Below are 22431 nucleotides of genomic sequence, written 5' to 3'. Positions count from 1 at the left end.
ACACAGTTTTAATCTGCCAGGAAGTTTCAATGTTTGTTTTATTTATAAAGCTTTCAGATTTTCACATAAACATTCGGAGGCATTACTCTTCAGCTTGCACTCGTACATAAGAATGATAATAGAAATACACTCCTGGAAATGGAAAAAAGAACACATAGACACCGGTGTGTCAGACCCACCATACTTGCTCCGGACACTGCGAGAGGGCTGTACAAGCAATGATCACACGCACGGCACAGCGGACACACCAGGAACCGCGGTGTTGGCCGTCGAATGGCGATATCTGCGCAGCATTTGTGCACCGCCGCCGTCAGTGTCAGCCAGTTTGCCGTGGCATACGGAGCTCCATCGCAGTCTTTAACACTGGTAGCATGCCGCGACAGCGTGGACGTGAACCGTATGTGCAGCTGACGGACTTTGAGCGAGGGCGTATAGTGGGCATGCGGGAGGCCGGGTGGACGTACCGCCGAATTGCTCAACACGTGGGGCGTGAGGTGTCCACAGTACATCGATGTTGTCGCCAGTGGTCGGCGGAAGGTGCACGTGCCCGTCGACCTGGGACCGGACCGCAGCGACGCACGGATGCACGCCAAGACCGTAGGATCCTACGCAGTGCCGTAGGGGACCGCACCGCCACTTCCCAGCAAATTAGGGACACTGTTGCTCCTGGGGTATCGGCGAGGACTATTCGCAGCCGTCACCATGAAGCTGGGCTACGGTCCCGCACACCGTTACGCCGTCTTCCGCTCACGCCCCAACATCGTGCAGCCCGCCTCCAGTGGTGTCGCGACAGGCGTGAATGGAGGGACGAATGGAGACGTGTCGTCTTCAGCGATGAGAGTCGCTTCTGCCTTGGTGCCAATGATGGTCGTATGCGTGTTTGGCGCCGTGCAGGTGAGCGCCACAATCAGGACTGCATACGACCGAGGCACACAGGGCCAACACCCGGCATCATGGTGTGGGGAGCGATCTCCTACACTGGCCGTACACCACTGGTGATCGTCGAGGGAACACTGAATAGTGCACGGTACGTCCAAACCGTCATCGAACCCATCGTTCTACCATTCCTAGACCGGCAAGGGAACTTGCTGTTCCAACAGGACAATGCACGTCCGCATGTATCCCGTGCCACCCAACGTGCTCTAGAAGGTGTAAGTCAACTACCCTGGCCAGCAAGATCTCCGTCCACAGGACTACAATCAGCATCTCTACGATCGTCTCCATGGGAGAATAGCAGCCTGCATTGTTGCGAAAGGTGGATATACACTGTACTAGTGCCGACATTGTGCATGCTCTGTTGCCTGTGTCTATGTGCCTGTGGTTCTGTCAGTGTGATCATGTGATGTATCTGACCCCAGGAATGTGTCAATAAAGTTTCCCCTTCCTGGGACAATGAATTCACGGTGTTCTTATTTCAATTTCCAGGAGTGTACATTTAAAAGACGGAACTGAAGATGCTAACATGATCGGAGCTGTCACCACGTTTCCTTTCTTTGATTCCTTACCTACTTGGTTTTCTGCACTGTCCCCCCTGTCTCGTTTTGAAACGCTACAGATCTTGAAGTAGATGAAAAAACACTGACGAAAGTCATTTGGCCGGTTTAGCGGTTGCTTAGGGAGAAACTTCTTCCCACTGGCAGCACAAAGACACCACGCAACAGGTGCAGAGGCGTCTCGCTCAAGGCTGACGTAATCCCCGCATAAAAGTAGCGGAACTCCGTCAAAGCGTGTAAGACATTACTCTGCGGCGAGTCCTTGGCGACCCTTAGAAGCGTACGTCGCTACTGTAGCACTAGCTCACCTACAGACCACTACAGAGCGCAAGACGTTCTCTGAACTGTTGAGCGGCAAATGGTGCTTCCTGTTTCTACGATTACCGGCAAATCTCGAATATCTGAGATATAAATTAGCAGCTTAAATTATTGCTGCATGAATAAATATCGCGGGAGTCAAATGGAAACAATTAAGCTGCTCTAAAGTGTCAGTAAAGCTTTGGTATCTAAAATGATCTTATCAGTATACGTGGACTGACGGTTACTTTCGAAGATGGGGTAATATGAGTAGCATATGTGGAATAATATGTCCCATGATCCACTACTGAACGCGCGGATGGAATATGTATCATGGGGAATACGATCAGATACAGATTTTAATTCTGGATAGATTATTGCAAGGACTGATAGTTGACGCAGAACATAAATAAATGTAACGTATTGGATCCATTACTAGATTACGCAACTGGGAACAGTAATGACCGTAAAATATCTACAAAAAATAGGTATGACACGAAGTGGCATGACAGTATAAAACAAACATTAAAAAAACGGGATGGAAGGCTGAGATTAATTGTAAGAAACGTAAGAAAATGTAAGTAATTCACAAAAGAAGTGACTTACAAGACGGATTCTTCAGTATTGCTCACTGTGTGGGACCCTTTCGAGGTTGGGTAATAGAAGTGATAGGGAATACAGAACGAAGAGCCTTATGTTTCGTCACGAGATCGTTTAGCAATCGCGAAATGATTAAGGAAATGCTGCCAGTAGCAAACGCAACAAGAGAGGAGTTTATATCACGGAGAAATTTACTGTTGACATTCCAAGAGCATACATGCAGAGAAGACTCGGGTTTCCTCCAGCATAAACAGGGCGCGGCAGCGAATCGGTCGATTTTAAAAGTGTTATCAAAAGTGAAAGATTAGCTTTGTTTGCTTGAAATACACAAGAAAGGACAGTAAACATAAAAAACTACAAAAAGTCTTTATTTTTCCTAAAATAACGTCTTTTGGATGCCCACCATTCCTCCGTAAGCGCTCGGCAAGTCGTCTGCTGACATCGGCCATTACGTGTTGCAGCATCTCGACAGCAATTCGTTATGTTTCTTCCTGAATTCGACGTTTCAACTCCTGAACTGTGTGTGGTGCTGGAGAACTAAACACTTGTGATTTCAAGTAGCCTCACAGAAAAAAATCACAAGCTGAAAGGTCGGGGGATCTGGCCGGCCATCCGATATCCCCGTGTCTTGAGATAACATGATTAGGAAACAGGCTCCTCACAGTTGCCATGGAATTTCGTGCGGTGTGACTGGTCGTCCCATATTGTTGGAAGAACGTGTTTGTTCACAGGCAGAGGAGCAAATGCAGGAGCGAAGAAATTTTCCAACATGTGAACCTAGCGTTCCTTGTCACACTTACAGCGCTTTCCATCCCAACTGCAAAGAAGAGCAGACCAGTAGTTGCAAAACTTTGGAGTGGTTTCCCGTGAATCTTTTGTGGATTCCTGTTAAACCAGTGCCCGAACTTTTCTTGTTAACGCGTCCCGACAAATGGAAATGGGCTTCGTCACTCACCAGGAAGTTGTTAATATTCTAGTTTCCACTAATCCAGTGCAGAAGAGTCTGGCAAAATTGAAGTCTGTATCCATAGTCCTATTTCTGTAGTGTGTGAACAGTTTGAATCATGTAAACGTGTAAATGAAGGTCTTTCTGTAAGATCCGTCAAACGTTGCGACCCGAAGTCCCGAATGCCAGAGAATTGACCAGGATTTTAGCGATGAGACACGGCGGATTCTTGATCACCAGCAGCCCGTGTATAAATAGAGGCACAACCTTCTGAGCGTTACCCGCAGTTCTGGAAACCGGCAATCCGGCACACGGTACGTACACAAACGTGCGGATTTCTGCTACGGGCCTCGTTCAGGAAGTCCGTAAGTTCGGCGAGCCGGTGGCCGAGGCGCCTCTCCGGCAGAACGGCGCGCTCACGTCGGCTACCCTGCAATTTTTCCCACACGATTTTAACGGAACTATTCGCTATAAAAAGGTTTTTACATTAGTTATTGCTTTACATGTCAGTTTCATGATCAATTGCCTATCTTTTCGTTAATGGTCATAATTATTGCGATATTACGCATATACCCTGAACAGCCAAAAAAACTCCTACACCTGCCTATTATCGTGTAGGGAGGGACCCCACGAGCACGCCGAAGTGCCGCAGCACGACGTGGTATGGACTCGTCTAATGTCTGAAGTAGTGTTGGAGTGAATTGACACCATGATCCTGCAGTACAATGGGGTGGAGATCTCTTCTGAAAATCACACTGCAAGGCATCCAAGATAACCTCAATAATGTTCGTGTCTGGGGAGTTTGATGGCCGGCGAAAGTGTTTAACCTCAGAAGAGTGTTCCTGGAGCCACTCTGTAGCAATTCTGGACGTGTGGAGTGTCGCATTGTCCTGCTGGAATTGCCCAAGTACGTCGGAATGCAGAATGGACATGAATAAATGCAGGTGATCAGACGGATTGCTTACGTACAAGTCACCTATCAGAGTTGTATCTAGACGTACAGGGGTCCCATATCACTCCAACTGCACACGCCACACACCATTACAAAGTCTCCACCAGCTTGAACAGTCCCCTGCTGACATGTAGGGTCCATGGATTCGTGATGTTATCCCCACACCCGTACACGTCACTCCTCTCGATGAAATCTGAAACGAGACTCCTCCGACCAGAGAAATTTTTCCAGTCATCAACAGTCCAACGTCGGTGTTGACGGGCCCAGGCGAGGCGTAAAGCTTTGTATCGTGCAGTCATCAAGGGCACACGAGTGGGCATTAGGTTCCGGAACCCCATACCGATGATGCTTCGTTGAATGGTTCGCACGCTGACACTTGTTGATGGCCCAGCACTGAAATCTGCAACAATTTGCGGAAGGGTTGCACTTCTGTCACGTTGAACGGTTCTCTTCAGTCGTCATTGGTCCTCTTCTTGCAGGATCTTTTTCCGGCTGACTGATGTTTTACCGGATTCCAGATATTCATGGTACATTCGTGAAATGGTCGTACGGGAAAATTCCCACATCATCGCTATCTCGGATATGCAGTGTCCCATGGCTTGTGCACAGACTATATCACCACGTTTAAACTCACTTAAATCTTGATAACCTGCCATTGTAGCAGCAGTAACCGATCTAACAACTGCGCCAGACCCTTGTCTCATATATGCGTTGCCGATCGCAGCACCCTATTCTGTTTACATACTGCATCTCTGTGTTTGAAAACGCATGGCTATACCAGTTTCTTTTGCGCTTCAGTGTAAGTAAGAAACTGTGTGACATCCGAATGGGATACTACGAAAAATAGGGGTGGCTATGAATTTGCTTTTGATGCATATTACGCCATATAATGCTGTGTATGGAATTTAGCTAACATACTGAATTTTTCTTTAAAGAGAAGAGGAGGAGATCAATATATAATTCCATTCTCGAGAAAATGGATTGTATTAGCGCGTTCACTTCCGCTCCCAGATACACGACAATGAAATATTCACAACGTCTCTCATATTTCATAAACGGTTCTAGAAATCGAAACGAGATTTTGGCAAATGACAGCATGCACGCAAGTAACTGTAGACATTTGCAATGGAATGATGTAATTTTTTAAGTGTCCTCAATAGCTGGTGATATGTGAATAAGTGTGGATTTGCAACAAGATAGTGAAGAAATTACACGTTTATTTTTATGCCGAGAATGTGATTTCTCATAAGCATTTGACTTGATTTGTCCTCAGTTTCTCCTTTAATAAACCACTGTTTCAGGATTCTGTCACAATTGCAGCTGCATCAGGACATTATTGAGAAGACATTGTATAAATTCCGGAATGTTTTGCCAAAAAAAGCAAATTTTAACACGGCAACAAGAGAAATGTAGGTGATACTCGAATACTCAAATTTCTCCATTAATGAATGGGTAGTTTCAGATGAGTTTCAGTTGCTATAAATGTAGTGAAGGGGGTTGACCATTGATCGCTTCAAAGTACTTATGCAATGTACTACGAAGTACCTTGCTTCTGAAACGTGACACATGAAAGTTCGACAAACAAGTTTGTAAAAATAGGCATTCAAAGAGATGGTTGAAACGTTTCTAGTCAGTATTCCAACTGTCAGTATTCCAAGTGTCAAAAAAACTGAGCTACAAAATTTGAAATAAAGTTTGAGAAAAAAATTCTTAGTTTGTGTGACCATAATGTCCGCAGCTGCTTTATGATAATTACAGATATTACAAATTCGTCATTGCAACAACGATATGAGAAATACCCGGGAAAACAAGGGAATACCTCAAAAACCTGCAAGCAGAAGTCGTTTCCTGACGTGACCGACAACCAGACGTAATATGTTGTAACCCCAACATCTTTTTTAATGAACTGTTTTTGGATGTAGAAAGCAAGCCAGATTCATTACAGACCTCTGATGATGTTTTATTTCAATAAAACGAAACGCATTTAGGGAACAGAAACGCCCATTTTGTTGTAGTTGAAAAGACCGATTTAGAATAGCTTCTATATTGACAGAAATTAGCTCGGAAATACACATCAAGAAAAGTTTTGCATCGCCTCGGTTTCGAGAATTCCGGAACCGGTACAGAAAACTGGAATACAGATAAACATAAACATCATTTCCGCACTTTTTATTGCTCATGAAAACCACACATTGCATGTTGTACCGCCATACAGCGAGACCTTCAGAGGTAGTGGTCCAGATTGCTGTACATAGCGGTACCTGTAATACCCAGTAGCACGTTCTCTTGCATTGATGCATGCCTGTATTCGTCGTGGCGTACTATCCACAAGTTCATTAAGGCGTTGTTGGTCCAGATTGTCCCACTCCTCAACGGCGATTCGCCGTAGATTCCTTAGAGTTGTTGGTGGGTCACGTCGTCCATAAACAGCCCTTTTCTAACTATCGCAGACATGTTCGACAGCGTTCATGTCTGGAGAACATGCTGGCCACTCTAGTCAAGCGATGTCGTTACCCTGACGGAAGTCATTCACAAGATGTACACGACTGGGCCGCGAATTGTCGACCATGAAGACGAATGCCTCGCCAATATGCTGCCGATATAGTTGCACTGTCGGACGGATGATGGCATTCACGTATCGTACAGCTGTTGCGGCGCCTTCCATGACCACCGGCGGCTTACGTCGGGACACATAATGCCACCCCAAAGCATCAGGGTACCTCCATGTTGCTGCACTCGCTGGATAGTGGGTCTAAGGCGTTCAGCATGACCGGGTTGCCTCCAAACCGACGATTTTCTGGTTAAAGGCATATGCGACACTCATCGGTGAAGAGAACGTGATGCCAAATCTGAGCGGTCCATTCGGCATGTTGTTGGGCCCATCTGTACCGCGCTGCATGGTGTCGTGGTTGCAAAGATTGATCTCGCCATGGAGGCAGAGAGTGAAGTTGCATCACGTAGCCTATTGCGCACAGTTTGAGTCGTAACACGACGTCGTGTGGCAGCACGAAAAGCATTGTTCAACGTGGTGGTGTTGCTGTCAGGGTTCCTCCGAGCCATAATCTGTAGATAGCGATCATCCACTGCAGTAGTAGCCCTTGGGCTGCCTGAGCGAGGTATGTCATCGACAGTTCCTGTCTCTCTGTTTTCCTCCATGTCCTAACAACATCGCTTTGGTTCATTCTGAGCGCCGGACACTTCCCATGTTGAGAGCCCTTCAAGTCACAAAGTTACAATGTGGACTCGATCGAACCGCGGTATTGATCGTCTACGCGTGGTTGAACCACAGACAACACGAGCCGTGTACCTCTTTCCTGGTGGGATGACTGGAACTGATCGGCTGTCGGACTCCCTCCGTTTAGAAGGCGCTCTACATGCATGATAGTTCACATCTTTGGGCGGGTTTAGTGACATCTCTGAACAATCAAAGGGATTGTGTCTGTGATAGAATATCCACATTCAACGTCTGTCTTCAAGAGTTCTGGGAACCGGGGTGATGCAAAGCTTTTTTTGTGTCTGTATACAGATCTCTTGAACAAAGCATAAAAGGTGGGATGAGTTGTGCAAACCAAAATATAGTGAATGGCAATAAAATGTTGCTTGCATTCTGTTGGTTATTGTAGGCTATTACCTATAGCTGTGTTGTGTCCATTATCTTACAATTATTACGAACTACTGTACAAAGGCTCAAGAACGCCCTCTTCCTAACATATTGAATCCTCATGATTCTCAGAGGAATGCCCACGATTCTGAAACAGATCTGTATATCCAAGATGTTCCCTTTCAGCAATCCGTTTTTTGACCCATTCTGTGTGTTTTTTCTTGCAATAAATGTATGAGTGCATAGCGTACAAATAACCGGCGACTGCCGTAATTTTATTCCTCGCATCGTCCAAACTTTCTATCGAAGATATAAACTACTTCCAGTGCCAGAAAATGTATTGAAGAAAATAAAATGCATGAAAAACGCCACACTACACAACGTACTTCCAGTGAGAGACAGTCGTAACACCTGAAACCTGTCAGTCGTGGCCTTGCCCTGTCGTGGATGCACGGCAGTCCTGGGTCCGTGGATGGATCAAGAAAATCCGCCGATTTGCCCCTTCACACGAACGGCCTTGGCCAGTGGGCAGAGCGAAGAGGTTATAGTGCGTATAAAATTAATTGCAACTTTTGACATTTGGCTCTTGGGAGGGGACATGACGGCGTTGTCCAAGTAACACCATTGGCAAGCCGGCTTTCTCTACCAAGCCTCCCAACAATTCGGTTGGTAAAGCGCCCCCGTTGCCACGCCGTGGGTAAACACTAAGAAGTGGTGTTGCTCATTAGATACATCTACGTTCGTTAGCTCCCTTGGTAAAGTGGTATTTTCTGGCGCTGAAGTGTTCTGGAGTCGACAGGTATTGTGAACAAGTGTTTTATTGGCACTGCATTAATGTGTTTTGTGTTGGCACTGCATTAATAAAAGTGCAGCACGTCTGATCACGAGATTCGCAATAAAAGAGATCGTCCAAGAACACGTTCACCAACTATGAAGATAACTGTCTGCTGTAGAATATTCCTCCGAATTCGACAATAGTAATGGACAATGCTCAATACCACTCCATTGAGATTCATAAACCTCCAACAATGCAGTAGATGAAAGCGGATATCTTGCTATCGCCGGCCGAAGTGGCCGAGCGGTTCTAGGCGCTTCAGTCTAGAACCGCGCTACCGCTACGGTGGCAGGTTCGAATCCTGCCTCGGGTATGGATGTGTGTGATGTCCTTAGGTTAGGTTTAAGTAGTTCTAAGTTCTAGGGGACTGATGACCTCAGTTGTTAAGTCCCATAGTGCTCAGAGTCATTCGAAACATTTTTATATCTTGCTATGGGCACGAATAAATGTTACTTTGGATAATGTTGACCTACCTTGTATAAGACCGAGTTAATGGAACTTGTAGTGCTGCATAAGCCGAAAACTCCACGCTACCATGTCGACGAACCGGCTAACGCTAAAGGACATAGTTTAATCAGAGTTCCTCCGTATCATGCTCATTTAAATCCAACTAAGAATATACGAGCCTAGGTGAAAAGTAATGTCACAAAAAACAAACAAGAAATTTGCACTCAGTGGCAATTAAATGCTGTCAGTAGCTTCTACTGCAAATGTTACGCCACAGGACTGGTCTCGAGTTGACAACTATACCAAGAAGGTAGTTGAGGAGGCATGGATTCATGAAGGATTGTGACGATTTTTGAACAATCTGCTGTTGCCATATTAAAATCTCCTTCTTTTGCCAAAACACAGCAGAGTTTAGAAATATTCATCTTACTAACATTCTAATCCAGATGAAATTGTGACACAATCCTGAAGGAGTGTTTTACTAAAATAGTAACTGGGGACAAGACAGGTCAACAGTCATGAAAAAGCCCATTCTCAGTTTAAAAATAAACCTGTAGCTTCTTGCAAAACCCACAGCAGTTCTCGTTTCATCAGCTATTGAGGGTCCTAAAAAGTTACAGTATTTCATTAAAAAAAGTGTAGTTGCTTGAATATCGCGGCAAATATGGGAGTTTCGCGTATTAATCATGTGAGAAAATGCTCTCCTCTTTGTGTGCTACCATTTGCCAAAATGTTGTTTCGGTATCTGGGACTATTTACGAGATATGAGAGATCTGTGAATATTTCACTCTGACTTTTCCACTGGCCCTTGAGTTCGCGACGGAGCGCTTTACATACATTCAGTTTTCTCGATACTGAAGACAGATAGCCATATCCCTCCAAGTTATGTTATCTACATTTTGTATGTAGTAAAATATGAACTAACGAGCATAAAACGCAAATTCATAGCGACCCGTATTTTTCAGTGTAGACAGAATTTCTTGCAATAGTTTAACTAATATCGAAATGTCACACTAACTATGACCATTAACAAAATGATAGACAATTTATCATGAAGCTGAGGAATTAAGCTGTAAGATGCACGAGAATCAGAGTTTATTACCGAATATTTCTTTAAAATAGTTTGAGAAAGATTGCAAATCGATGGGGTTGCTGTTGACGCAATCAAGCAAGTCTGCGCGGTTCCGCACTGGCATTATTGTCGTCTGCTGACGCGTTCAACACACGCTGCAAGTACACTTCCCTCCAGCCGGTCCGTAGTGAACTGTCAAAAGTCGCAACTAGTTTTAGACCCAATACAGACGCGGCCGGCGGTTAGCGGGGAACGACAGACCTCAGATTTGAGGGCCAGATCCGTCTGAGATACCCGCGGAACTGACCCGTGGTTCCGGCTCGTTGCGGAAATCCGCTCGTGTGCGGACAGAGCGGCGTACATCCCATTCAGCGGCCTCTCTCACTGCCGCTGTGTCTCGGGTGTACGCACTGTTTTTCCACTGCCACCTCTCTTACTTACTGTCCAACTTGTGGCCTCGAAGTTTCCTACCCAGATATTGGTGGCAATGGATGATAGAACAGCACTATTACGATGAATCTCGACATTCACGCTGAGCGATCGCGTATCTGTTGCCATTTTTATAAAAAGCCTTTGAAGCATAAACATGTTGCGCTCCCCTCCATTGTAACAAACAATCCTTTAAAGTATTCTACAAAGTGGTGACAACATCGTTCTCACTCCCGCCAAACGAATTTGGCTGCCGCGGCACGAAATGGCCACGACGAGAAGCCAAAGAAAATTTCATACAGAGATTTATCGATAGTCTTGTTTCTCGAGCAACTGCTGCTGTGGCCTTTTGTGGGATTGTGAACCACTGAGGGCTACGGCGGGACGAAGCCTCTCCGTCGTTTCTAGGTCCCCGGTTTCAATACACAAATAAAATAAAAAAATAATGCTGTGAGGACTGAAAACGTGAGCACGGATCGTGAATCTTATCTGGATAGCTCACTCGTTAAGAACTATTACCCAGTAGAGGCAAGTTCTCGCGTCCGAGTTACAGATATCTTTTTTTTCCTTCATTAAAAACGTATTGCGTTCTTAAAGCCCGTCTTGTAGGTGAACCTTCACGGATATGGAACTAGTGAAGTAATACATTAAAAAAGAGAGGTAATCATTCCAGTGTACGATTGTAAAGTGCACTAATAACAATATATGAATATATCTGGACCAGAATAACGAAGTGATTTACGGGAGGTTTGCGCGCGACAACGTAACAATGGTGATTCGTTTTCGTTGTCTGCATTCCTTCTCTGTTTGGTGTGTTTATTTTACGCAACAGAATGTCCTGAACCAGTGGCGAAGTGCACGCAAAGGTGAGAAGACTTACCACCCTGCTTAATAAATCCCGTACTCCATATTAAGGGACAGCATGTGAACGTATACAGAACAAAAACGTCCGTTTCTATCGCACTGTATTGTGAGAGCAGTGATACGCAAACCGAGAAAATCGCCATTTCCATGCTCGACTGTCAATCCCTTTGTTATTTTGATTTAAGTATACCGCTAATGTTCTCACACTGATAATTATGGAAACTGCTTCTTGATTACTTTATCTATGTGTATATATTACGCAGTTTTTAAATTGGGTGCTAAAATTTTGTTTTCGTGTTTACAGCACTGCATTTGTCACCTTTAATATCGATTGTCATTGCGATTACTTGATCAATCGTTGTTTGTATATTTCAAAATATCAATTGCCAGGGAGTGAGTCACAAAGGAGGAACGGGTTATCATTGTGAAAGCCCATTGCAGAACCTGCGAATGCTTTGCAGAGACTGTTCGTAGACTTCGCGGGATCTTCGGACGTAATAATGCTCCTTACAGCATCACCAGCTCTGCGGTTGATGATGAATTTCGAGGAAACGGGGTCCGTTTCAGCCATAAAATAGCCTGGACGAAACCGTACGTTTCGTACGGAACAAAGCATTGCATTGATGCATGATACTGTGACTATGAACCCTCACATGTCGTTTCAACGTCGTCCTCAACAACTGGGAATTCGACAGCCTCTTTGCAAAGAATTTTGAAAAAGAATCTTCGTATGCACCCATACAAGGTTCAGTTGGCTCAATATTTTAAGCCCACAGATCATTTGAAACGGAGAAATTTAGCCGGGCAAGCGACTTTCAATTAAACTGTCACCCCTCTACGGGAATATATACACTACTGGTCATTAAAATTGCTACACCAAGAAGAAATGCCGATGATAAACGGGTATTCGTTGGACAAATATGTTATACTAGAACTGACATGTGATTACATTTTCAGGCAATTTGGGTGCATAGATCCTGAGAAATCAGTACCCAGAACAACCAAATCTGGCAGTAATAACGGGCTTGATACGCCTCGGCATTGAGTCAAACAGAGCTTGGATGGCGTGTACAGCTACAGCTGCCCATGCAGCTTCAACACGATGCCACAGTTCATCAAGAGTAGTGATTGGCGTATTGTGACGAGCCAGTTGCTCGGCCACCATTGACCAGACGCTTTCAATTGGTGAGAGATCTGGAGAATGTGCTGGCCAGGGCAGCAGTCGAACATTTTCTGTATCCAGAAAGGCCCGTACAGGACCTGCAACATGCGGTCCTGGATTATCCTGCTGAAATGTAGGGTTTCGCAGGGATCGAATGAAGTGTAGAGCCACGGGTCATAACACATCTGAAATGTGACGTCCACTGTTCAGAGTGCCGTCAATGCGAACAAGAGGTGACCGAGACGTTTAACCAATGGCACCCCATACCATCACGCCGGGTGATACGCCAGTATGGCGATGACGAATACACGTTTCCAATGTGCGTTCACCGCGATGTCGGCAAACACAGATGCGACCATCATGATGCTGTAAACAGAACCTGGATTCATCCGAAAAAATGACGTTTTGCCATTCGTGCACCCAGGTTCGTCGTTGAGTTCACCATCGCAGGCGCTCCTGTCTGTGATGCAGCGTCAAGGGTAAATGCAGCCATGGTCTCCGAGCTGATAGTCCATGCTGCTGCAAACGTCGTCGAACTGTTCGTGCAGATGGTTGTTGTCGTGAAAACATCCCCATCTGTTTATTCAGGGATCGAGACCTGGCTGCACGATCCATTACAGCCATGCGGATAAGATGCTTGTCATCTCGACTGGTAGTGATACGAGGCCGTTGGGATTCAGCAGTGCGTTCCGTATTATCCCCCTGAAACCACCGATTCCATATTCTGCTAACAGTCATTGTATGTCGACCAACGCGATCAGCAATTTCGCGATACGATAAACCGCAATCGCGATAGACTACAATCCGACCTTCATCAAAGTCGGAAACGAGATGGTACGCATTTCTCCTCCTTACACGAGGCATCACAACAACGATTCACGAGGCAACGCCGGTCAACTGCTGTTTGTGTATGAGAAATCGGTTGGAAACTTTTGCTCTGGGCACTATGGGACTTAACTGCTGTGGCCATCAGTCCCCTAGAACTTAGAACTACTTAAACCTAACTAACCTAAGGACATCACACACATCCATGCCCGAGGCAGGATTCGAGCCTTCGACCGCATTGGTATCTTTCCTCATGTCAGCACGTTGTAGGTGTCGCCATCGGCGCCAACCTTGTGTGAATGCTCTGAAAAGCTAATCATTTGCATATCACAGCATCTTCTTCCTGGCGGTTAAATTTCGCGCCTGTAGCACGTCATCTTGGTGGTGTAGCAGTTTTAATGTCCAGTAGTGTATATTGAATGTACGACTGCAGGATGCAGACACATGGTTCACAGAATATGGAAATTAGGGTCTGGTCGTGAATCGTGTTCAGATTGTCTTAATGGTAAGGCGACCGCTCGAGATAAGCTGTAAATCCGTGTTGAAGTCCCGGTCCGGCACAAATTTTCATTGTAGTCATTCCATTATACCGCTGACTGTTGCCCTATTCACAACTGCAAACACGTTTCATGTATTTGGTGATGGCTGTTGTCGCCGCAGTGACCCTCCCTTCGGGCGGGCATGCACGTCCGAAAGAACACTCTGTCGTACTTCTGAGCGACTTACGAACTGCAATGTCATATCGTCACAATTGTAACTGGTCCTTGATGGTCTGGACACTGGCACGGGACGGAGTTCACGTCCGAATTGGTCTTACACATGTTCTATGAGGGACATATCCGGGGATTTTGTTGGCCACGGGAGTACCTCAGTATCATACAGACAGTTCATAGAGACACCTTCAGTGGGCACTGCGGCGTCTAGAGCCATTACCAAATACATGAAATGTATTTACAGTTGCAAATACGGACAACAAACAGGACGACTCTGCCCTGTTGAAAAATGGCGCCACAATACTGTGGCATGAAACGTAACATATGAGGCCGCAGGATATCCGTGACGTGCCGGTGTGCAGTCAGATTTCATTCAGTAACTACCAGCGGTGACTTGAAGTCATAGCGGATGGCTCCCCACAGCCTTATGCCAGGAGTAACATCGCTGTTTTCCCCAAAACATAGAAAGAATGGGTCCTCTCCCCAGGTCTCCGCCCTACTCGGCTATGGTGGTTATCCAGGATAGTGGAGCACCACGAATCATCGCTGAATACAAGGCAACGACATTCTTCCCAGTCACGACATCACCTCAAATGCAGCATTCTGTTTTGTGATGTTAATAGCAGGACTATAACTCTCTAGTCCGGCTGCTGCCAGTCTCCGAAAAATGGTGCGGGTTGGCACAGAATGTAGCATGGAGACTACATTGGTCAGCCAGAACATAATGACCACGTACCTAATAGCAGGTATGCCCTCTTTTGGCACGGATAACAGCGGCGACGCGTCGTGGCGTGATAGCAATGAGGTCTCGGTAGGTCGCTGGAGGGAGTTGACATCACATCTGCACACAAAAGTCACCTAATTCCCGTAAATTCCGGGGAGGGGGGCGATGAGCTCTGACTCCACATTCAAACATATCCCAGATGTGTTCGATCCAGTTCAGATCTGGCGAGTTGGGGACCAGCACATCAAGTGGAACTCGCAAATGTTTTCCTCGAACCACTCCATCAAACTCCTAGCCTTGTGACATGGCGCATTACCTTGTTGAAAAATGCCGCTGCTATCTGGAAATATAATCATAATGAAGGGGTGTACGTGGTCTGCAACCAGTGTACTACACTCCTTGGTCATCATCCCTTACACGAGCTCCAATGGACCCATGGATGCCCAAGTGGACGTTCCCCAGAGGATAATGGAACCGACACAAGCTTGTCTCTGTCCCTCGGCAGAGGTGTCAAGGACCTCTTCCCCTGGAAGACGACGGATTGGCGCCTTACCATCGGCTTGATGAAATAAGTGTCGGGATTCATCAGACCACTGCTCTGCCACTGCGCCAACGTTCAGTGCCGATGGTCACACGTCCACACGCCCATTTCAGTCGTAGCTGCCGATGTCATGGTGCTAACACGGGAACATGTATGGGTCGTCAGCTGTGGAGGCCCATCGTTAGGAGTGTTCGGTGCAGTGTGTATTCAGACACAGTTGTACTCTGCCCAGAATGAAAGTCTTATATTAGTTCCGCCACTGTTCGTCGCCTCTCCTGTTTTAGCAGTCTGACCAGCCTACAACGTCCGACATCTGTAATGTAATGGAACCTCACGGCGTTCTGGAGATGGTTTCACTCTGCTTTCGGCACATGTCGAAGACACTCACTACATTACTCCTCAAACATCCGACGAGTCGTGCAGTTTCAGAAATGCGCGAGCCAAGTCTCCTGGCCATCACAATCCTCCCTCGGTCAAACTCAGATTGCGCCTTAACCATTCTACATACGACAGCACGCTCCTTGATACTACATTCACCGTGCGTGTGTCTGACTAGCAGTCATTCAGCGCCAGGTGACGCTGCTATCGCCTGGACGGGTTTACACTACTGGCCATTAAAATTGCTATACCACGAAGATGACGTGCTACAGACGCGAAATTTAACCGACAGGTAGAAGATGCTGTGATATGCAAATGATTAGCTTTTCAGAGTGGCAACACCTACAACATGCTGACATGACAAAAGTTTCTAACCGATTTCTCATACACGAACAGCAGTTGACCGGCGTTGCCTGGCGAAACGTTGTTCTGATGCCTCGTGTAAGGAGGAGAAATGCGTACCATCACGTTTTCGACTTTGATAAAGGTCGGATTGTAGCCTATCACGATTGCGGTTTATCGTATCGCGACACTGCTGCTCTCGTTGGTCGACATACAATGACTGGTAGCAGAATATGGAATCGGTGGGTTCAGGAGAGAAATACGGAACGCCGTGCTGGATCCCAACGGCCTCATATCACTAGCAGTCGAGATGACAGGCATCTTATCCGCATGGCTGTAACGGATCGTGCAGCCACGTCTCGATCCCTGCGTCAACAAATGGGGAAGTTTGCAAGACAACAACCATCTGCACGAACAGGTCGACGACGTTTGCAGCAGCATGGACTATCAGCTCGGAGACCATGGCTGCATTTACCCTTGACGCTGCATCACAGACAGGAGCGTCTGCGATGGTGTACACAACGACGAACCTGAGTGCACGAATGGCAAAATGTCATTTTTTGGATGAATCCAGGCTCTGTTCACAGCGTCATGATTGTCTCATCCGTGTTTGGCGACATCGCGGTGAACGCACATTGGAAGCGTGTTTTCGTCATCGTCATCCTGGCGTATCACCTGGCGTGATAGTATATGGTGCTATTGGTTACACGTCTCGGTCACCTCTTGTTCGCATTGACCAGTGGACGTTACATTTCAGATGTGTTACGACCCGTGGCACTACCCTTCAAATGGTTCAAATGGCTCTGAGCACTATGGGACTTAACATCTATGGTCATCAGTCCCCTAGAACCTAGAACTACTTAAACCTAACTAACCTAAGGACATCACACAACACCCAGCCATCACGAGGCAGAGAAAATCCCTGACCCCGCCGGGAATCGAACCCGGGAACCCGGGCGTGGGAAGCGAGAACGCTACCGCACGACCATGAGATGCGGGCCACTACCCTTCATTCGATCCCTGCATTTCAGCAGGATAATGCACGACCACATGTTGCAGGTCCTGTACGGGCCTTTCTGGATACAGAAAATGTTCGACTGCTGCCCTGGCCAGAACAATCTCCAGATCTCTCACCAATTGAAAACGTCTGGTCAATGGTGGCCGAGCAACTGGCTCGTCACAATACGCCAATCACTACTCTTGATGAACTGTGGCATCGTGTTGAAGCTGCATGGGCAGCTGTAGCTATACACGCCATCCAAGCTCTGTTTGACTCAATGCCCAGGCGTATCAAGACCGTAATTACGGCCAGAGGTGGTTGTTCTGGGTACTGATTTCTCAGGATCTATGCACCCAAATTGCATGAAAATGTAATCACATGTCAGTTCTAGTATAATATATTTGTCCAATGAATACCCGTTTATCATCTGCAGTTCTTCTTGGTGTAGCAATTTTAATTGCCAGTAGTGTATATTGATAATAGTTCGGTGGTCATAATCTTCTGGCTGATCACTGTCTAACTTGTTTTCAGGTGGCAAGGACAGATACGAAGGTGTTACGATGTACTTGATGCACTATACGGCGGTATTCACTTGTGGTGGTCAGATGTAGCACGGTTGCCCTCACGTTCCTATGCAACACAACATCGGGCCACTGTCGCATCCGAATGGCTCACAAATCTGGATGTTGCACAGTTCGACTATCCGGACAAATAGAGACGCACGATGAGGCTCCTTTTCAAATTCTGTCAGGTAGTGATAACGCTGTCTCCCACGAGTTCGCCGCATCTCCATGACGTTCACGGTGATCACTCATATCTACACTCTTCACGGCCTTTGTATAACCAACCCCGCCTGGTAACAACGTTAAACACGAATGACGCTAATGTGCTTTGGTGACCGTTCTACCTGTTACAAAACACTGTAACTCAAATAGAGGGATTTATTACAAAAACTGTAGAAAAACAAAATTTTCAATTTTCAGGAGTAAAAAAACTGCCCACCATTTAAACTAAAGCATGAAAAGCGTCCAAACGGTATTAATACCGTGTTAAATAGGAACACCTTTTTCACTGCTGTTCGCTTTTATGTGTACAGTTTATAATTAATTCCTAAGGTCCATTTTTTCTTTGTCCAGTATTTATAGAAAATTAAGAAAGGAACGCTCTAATATTTTTCATTGGAATAATTTAATGTGTTTTCAAAATTCTGTCTTGGAGTATATAACAATGAACAGAAGAAAATATTATTTTCTCTATAGAAAACTGAAAATAGAAGTTTACTTATTCCTGCTGTTCACATTGTTAGACGTGATTAATCCTTAGACCCATTACTGTTCTCATCAAGATCAACTTACATCTCATCTTCTTCATCAAAATTTTCATCTGGGATACCGCAAAGTACGAGGGTTGGAACTTTAATAGTGGTAACTATTTATTTACAGCTCGCACACAGTTTCAAAGTTTTACTGACCTTCAAAGTAGTCACCATCATTGTGTATAACTCGTTGCCAGCGATGTGGAAGTCGTAGTATACTCTTTGCAGTGCTAGTTGTGTTGACAGTTCGACCGGCGCAGTCTATTGACCGACGAATTTGTAACAGTTCTGAAGCGAATGCCGTGAAGTTTCTCTTTCAGTTTAGAAATCGAGTTGAATTCACGAGGGCTCAGGGGAGTGCAGCATGTGGTATACCGCTTAGCAGCCCCATCAGTCAAACAAATCAGTAACAGCTTGGACTGTATGTGTTTGAGCATTGTCCTGCAAAATGATGGTCAGATCCTGCAGAAAGTGTCATCACTTCTGTCTCTAAGCTGGTCGTGGATTGTGTTTCAGAAATGAATAGCTTAGAGACAGAAGTGATGACACTTTCTGCAAGACTTCACCATCATTTTGCAGGACAATGCTCAAGCACGTACAGTGCAAGCTGTTACTGATTTGTTTGACTGATGGGGCTGCTAAGTGCTATACCACCTACGGCACTCCCCTGACTTAAGCCCTCGTGAACTCGATTTCTAAACTGAAGGAAAAACTTCACGGCATTCGCTTCAGAACTGCTAGAAATTCGTCGGTCAATAGACTGCGCCGTTCGAACTGTCAACACAACTAGCACTGCAAAGAGTATACTACGACTTCCACATCGCTGGCAACGAGTTATACACAATGATGGTGACTACTTTGAAGGTCAGTAAAACTTTGAAACTTTGTGCGAGCTGTAAATAAATAGTTACCACTATTAAAGTTCCAACTCTCGTAGTTCCTCGCAGAAGGCCTTGTTTTCTTCCTCCAGAAAACCAAATTACAAAGATCTCTGGCTTTAGCTGGCTGAATATCTGGATTCTTATGGTACAACTGATGTAGATCCAAAGTAGTACACTCTGCAGTAAGACTTCTCTTAACGTGGCTAGCACACTGGACTCGCACTCTGGAGGACGACGGTTCAATCCCGTGTCCGGCCATTCTGATTTAGGTTTTCCGCGATTTCCCTAAATCGCTGCAGGCAAATGCCGGGATGGTTCCTTCGAAAGGGCACGACCGACTTCCTTCCCCGTCCTTTCCTAATCCGATGAGACCGATGGCCTCGCTGTCTGGTCTTCTCCTCCAAAACGACCCAACCTACTTCTCTTAACAATGATGTACCTACTAACTGGGCCGAAGCAAGAGTTTCTCTATAAGATACCAAACCTGTCTTGCACATCATCGTGAATCATTTGTACCCTCAGTAGTGGGATGGAGGTTCTGGCGTTTTCACGCAGAGTGGCTCAGCAACGCGTTTAATATTTAAGAAATCGTCATATTTCATTATTTTCAGCTGAAATGAATGAGGTAATGTACGAGCTTCAAAAGTTTTTCTGAACCAAGTTTCAGGAATTTCTACAGTCTTAAGTCCTATCAATGAGAAGTCTTGATTATTTGGTAAATAGCTGTGTCTTCGTACTGGAAACAAACACGTGATCCTTTGTAGAAACTGGAAACAAAAAATGTGATCCTTTTGTAGGTCTATAGGGGAACTCGGGGCGGAACGGGATACTTAATGTTTATCAATTTCTATAAAATGAGGGGACACAAGAAAACACTTCTTAAAGTGATAAAAAAACACCTTGTAGTGTAACCTAATGTACCTTATTTTAAAATCACTTAAAGCAATACAATTTGCATTTTTTACAATTTTTCAAAGAAAGTCTTGCATATTTCCCGTGCCTCCCCACCCACGGGGCAGAATGGGATAAGGGTATTTTTTGTTAAATTATTGCATAAACGTTGAATTTGAATTATGAATATCGTATTAAGCTATGACAAAATGTTGTATAACAGGCAATTCAGACTAAGGAATGTGTAATTTAAACAATTAAAAAGTCATTCCTCAAAATAAGTAAATATTTTAATGTCATTCTGAAAAATGTACTATGCTTAATAACCACCAAACCACTAACTACTAGCCCTTTCGACAATAGTCACAAATCAGTATTTCCTCTTCATCTTCACTGTCTATGCCAGCGCATGAATTGTGTGCCCACTCTGGCATGCGACCCAGCCCGCATTAGAAACGGAGTAGAAGTCCCCACAGTAGAGACACTCAGCATCCTCTCTCTCTCTGATTGTCTCTTCTCCTTCATCTCCTTGCTTTTATTTTCCTTAGGGTCTTTGATGTCCTCTGTTTTGGTTTTTTTGGGTGTACAGTTTGATATTTTTGCCTTAAGTTGCATTGCACCTGACGTCTCTGTCCTGACATTGTTTATATTTGTGCACCCTCCTCAGTCTGGAATCCATGAACATCCAGGCTGGGTTTGCTTTCTACTTGCATCAAAATATGACGGGGCAGAACGGGACACTATCCCATTCTGCCCCGTCCCGTTCCGTCCCCAAGAGCACTTTTGAGGTTAACAACTTTTATGGAGTGTAATAACTGACATATTTAAACGCATTAAATATCTAAAGTATAACAAATGCCATGCACTTTAAGGACATGTGTCATTGTAGGGTATACAATTAACAATTAACAGCTTACCTGGTGTTGAAATTCACCAAACGTTAGAACAACGCAAGCGGTAACGTGACGGACAACAAGTCACTTAGATCTCGCACTTCAAACTAAATCAGAATGGCTGTCCTCACTTCCCTTCCATTCAGAGAAAGAGTTACGTGCCCATACAACAGGTTGCAACAGTGTCCAGTCTAGAAAAGAGCAATTTCCCATTGTGCCCCGCTATCCCGTTGTGCCCCGAGTTCCCCTATGTCTGTCCGATTTTCTAGTGGAATGTAGCTCAGAATCATGGATGTGACTTCGTTAGGACCTTTCCTTCCTTCATGTTCAGGACAGCGGTAAGTTGAAACTGAGTCATCTGCCAGATTGTTAATTCCAAAAACATTGTATCATAATTGCCTTGCATGGTAAATGACATTGGACCTAAGCAAGGTAGGGGCAAGTTTTGCATATAATCAAATGAAATACTGTTAATGAGCCCTTGTTTTGCTTTTAGAATATAATTTCGTCTCATGCTTACAAAATCTTATGCGCTTTTCAAGTACAATGTCTTTTCCGCTTCTAATTGACTCTTCTTCCCTCAGTTTTTATTTTTTGTCAATGAATCACATATTGTACATGTATCAGACATAGTACATACAAAAGGTATGTTAAAAGTTTTATACATTGTCCAAAAGCAGCTGTAGGGAAGATTGATATGGTACTTATGTAAAAATTCGAGGTGTTTATCACTTTTGGTCAAATGTTCTGGAAGGAATTTTCCATTTGGATTATCACGCAGAGAGCAGTATGACTGCCTTGCTTTAAAGGATTGTCTATGACTTCAGTGAACTGAGCAATTGGCTCTGGTATCTTTTTGGTCTGTTTGTATGGGAACCTATTTTAACGTTTGGAGACTGCCCATTACATTATAATTGTCGTTGTGAACAGTCTGGGGTCAGTTATTCCATGACAGGTAAGGAATGCTATTTTACAAATTGAATTATCTTATAGCTTTTGTCGAAACAAATTCGCCATGAAATAGATATAGTGACAGAGAAGAGCATGGTGGTATTAGCTCAAAACATCCGTTTTTGGACTTGTCTGGTTTTCGTAATAAGTCCTACCGAAGGTGGGCACATGTACGAAGCAGCATTGACGTCCGACAATGTCTTCTGCATGCCTTCACATTTTTGGTCAGGCGGCGTATGAGACATATAGTATGTATCCAACATATCTAAAAGAAAATAG

The sequence above is a fragment of the Schistocerca cancellata genome, chromosome 5, assembly GCF_023864275.1.
Source record: "Schistocerca cancellata isolate TAMUIC-IGC-003103 chromosome 5, iqSchCanc2.1, whole genome shotgun sequence".
NCBI classification, from domain to species: Eukaryota; Metazoa; Arthropoda; class Insecta; order Orthoptera; family Acrididae; genus Schistocerca; species Schistocerca cancellata.
Note: the sequence above shows the minus strand (reverse complement) of the source record.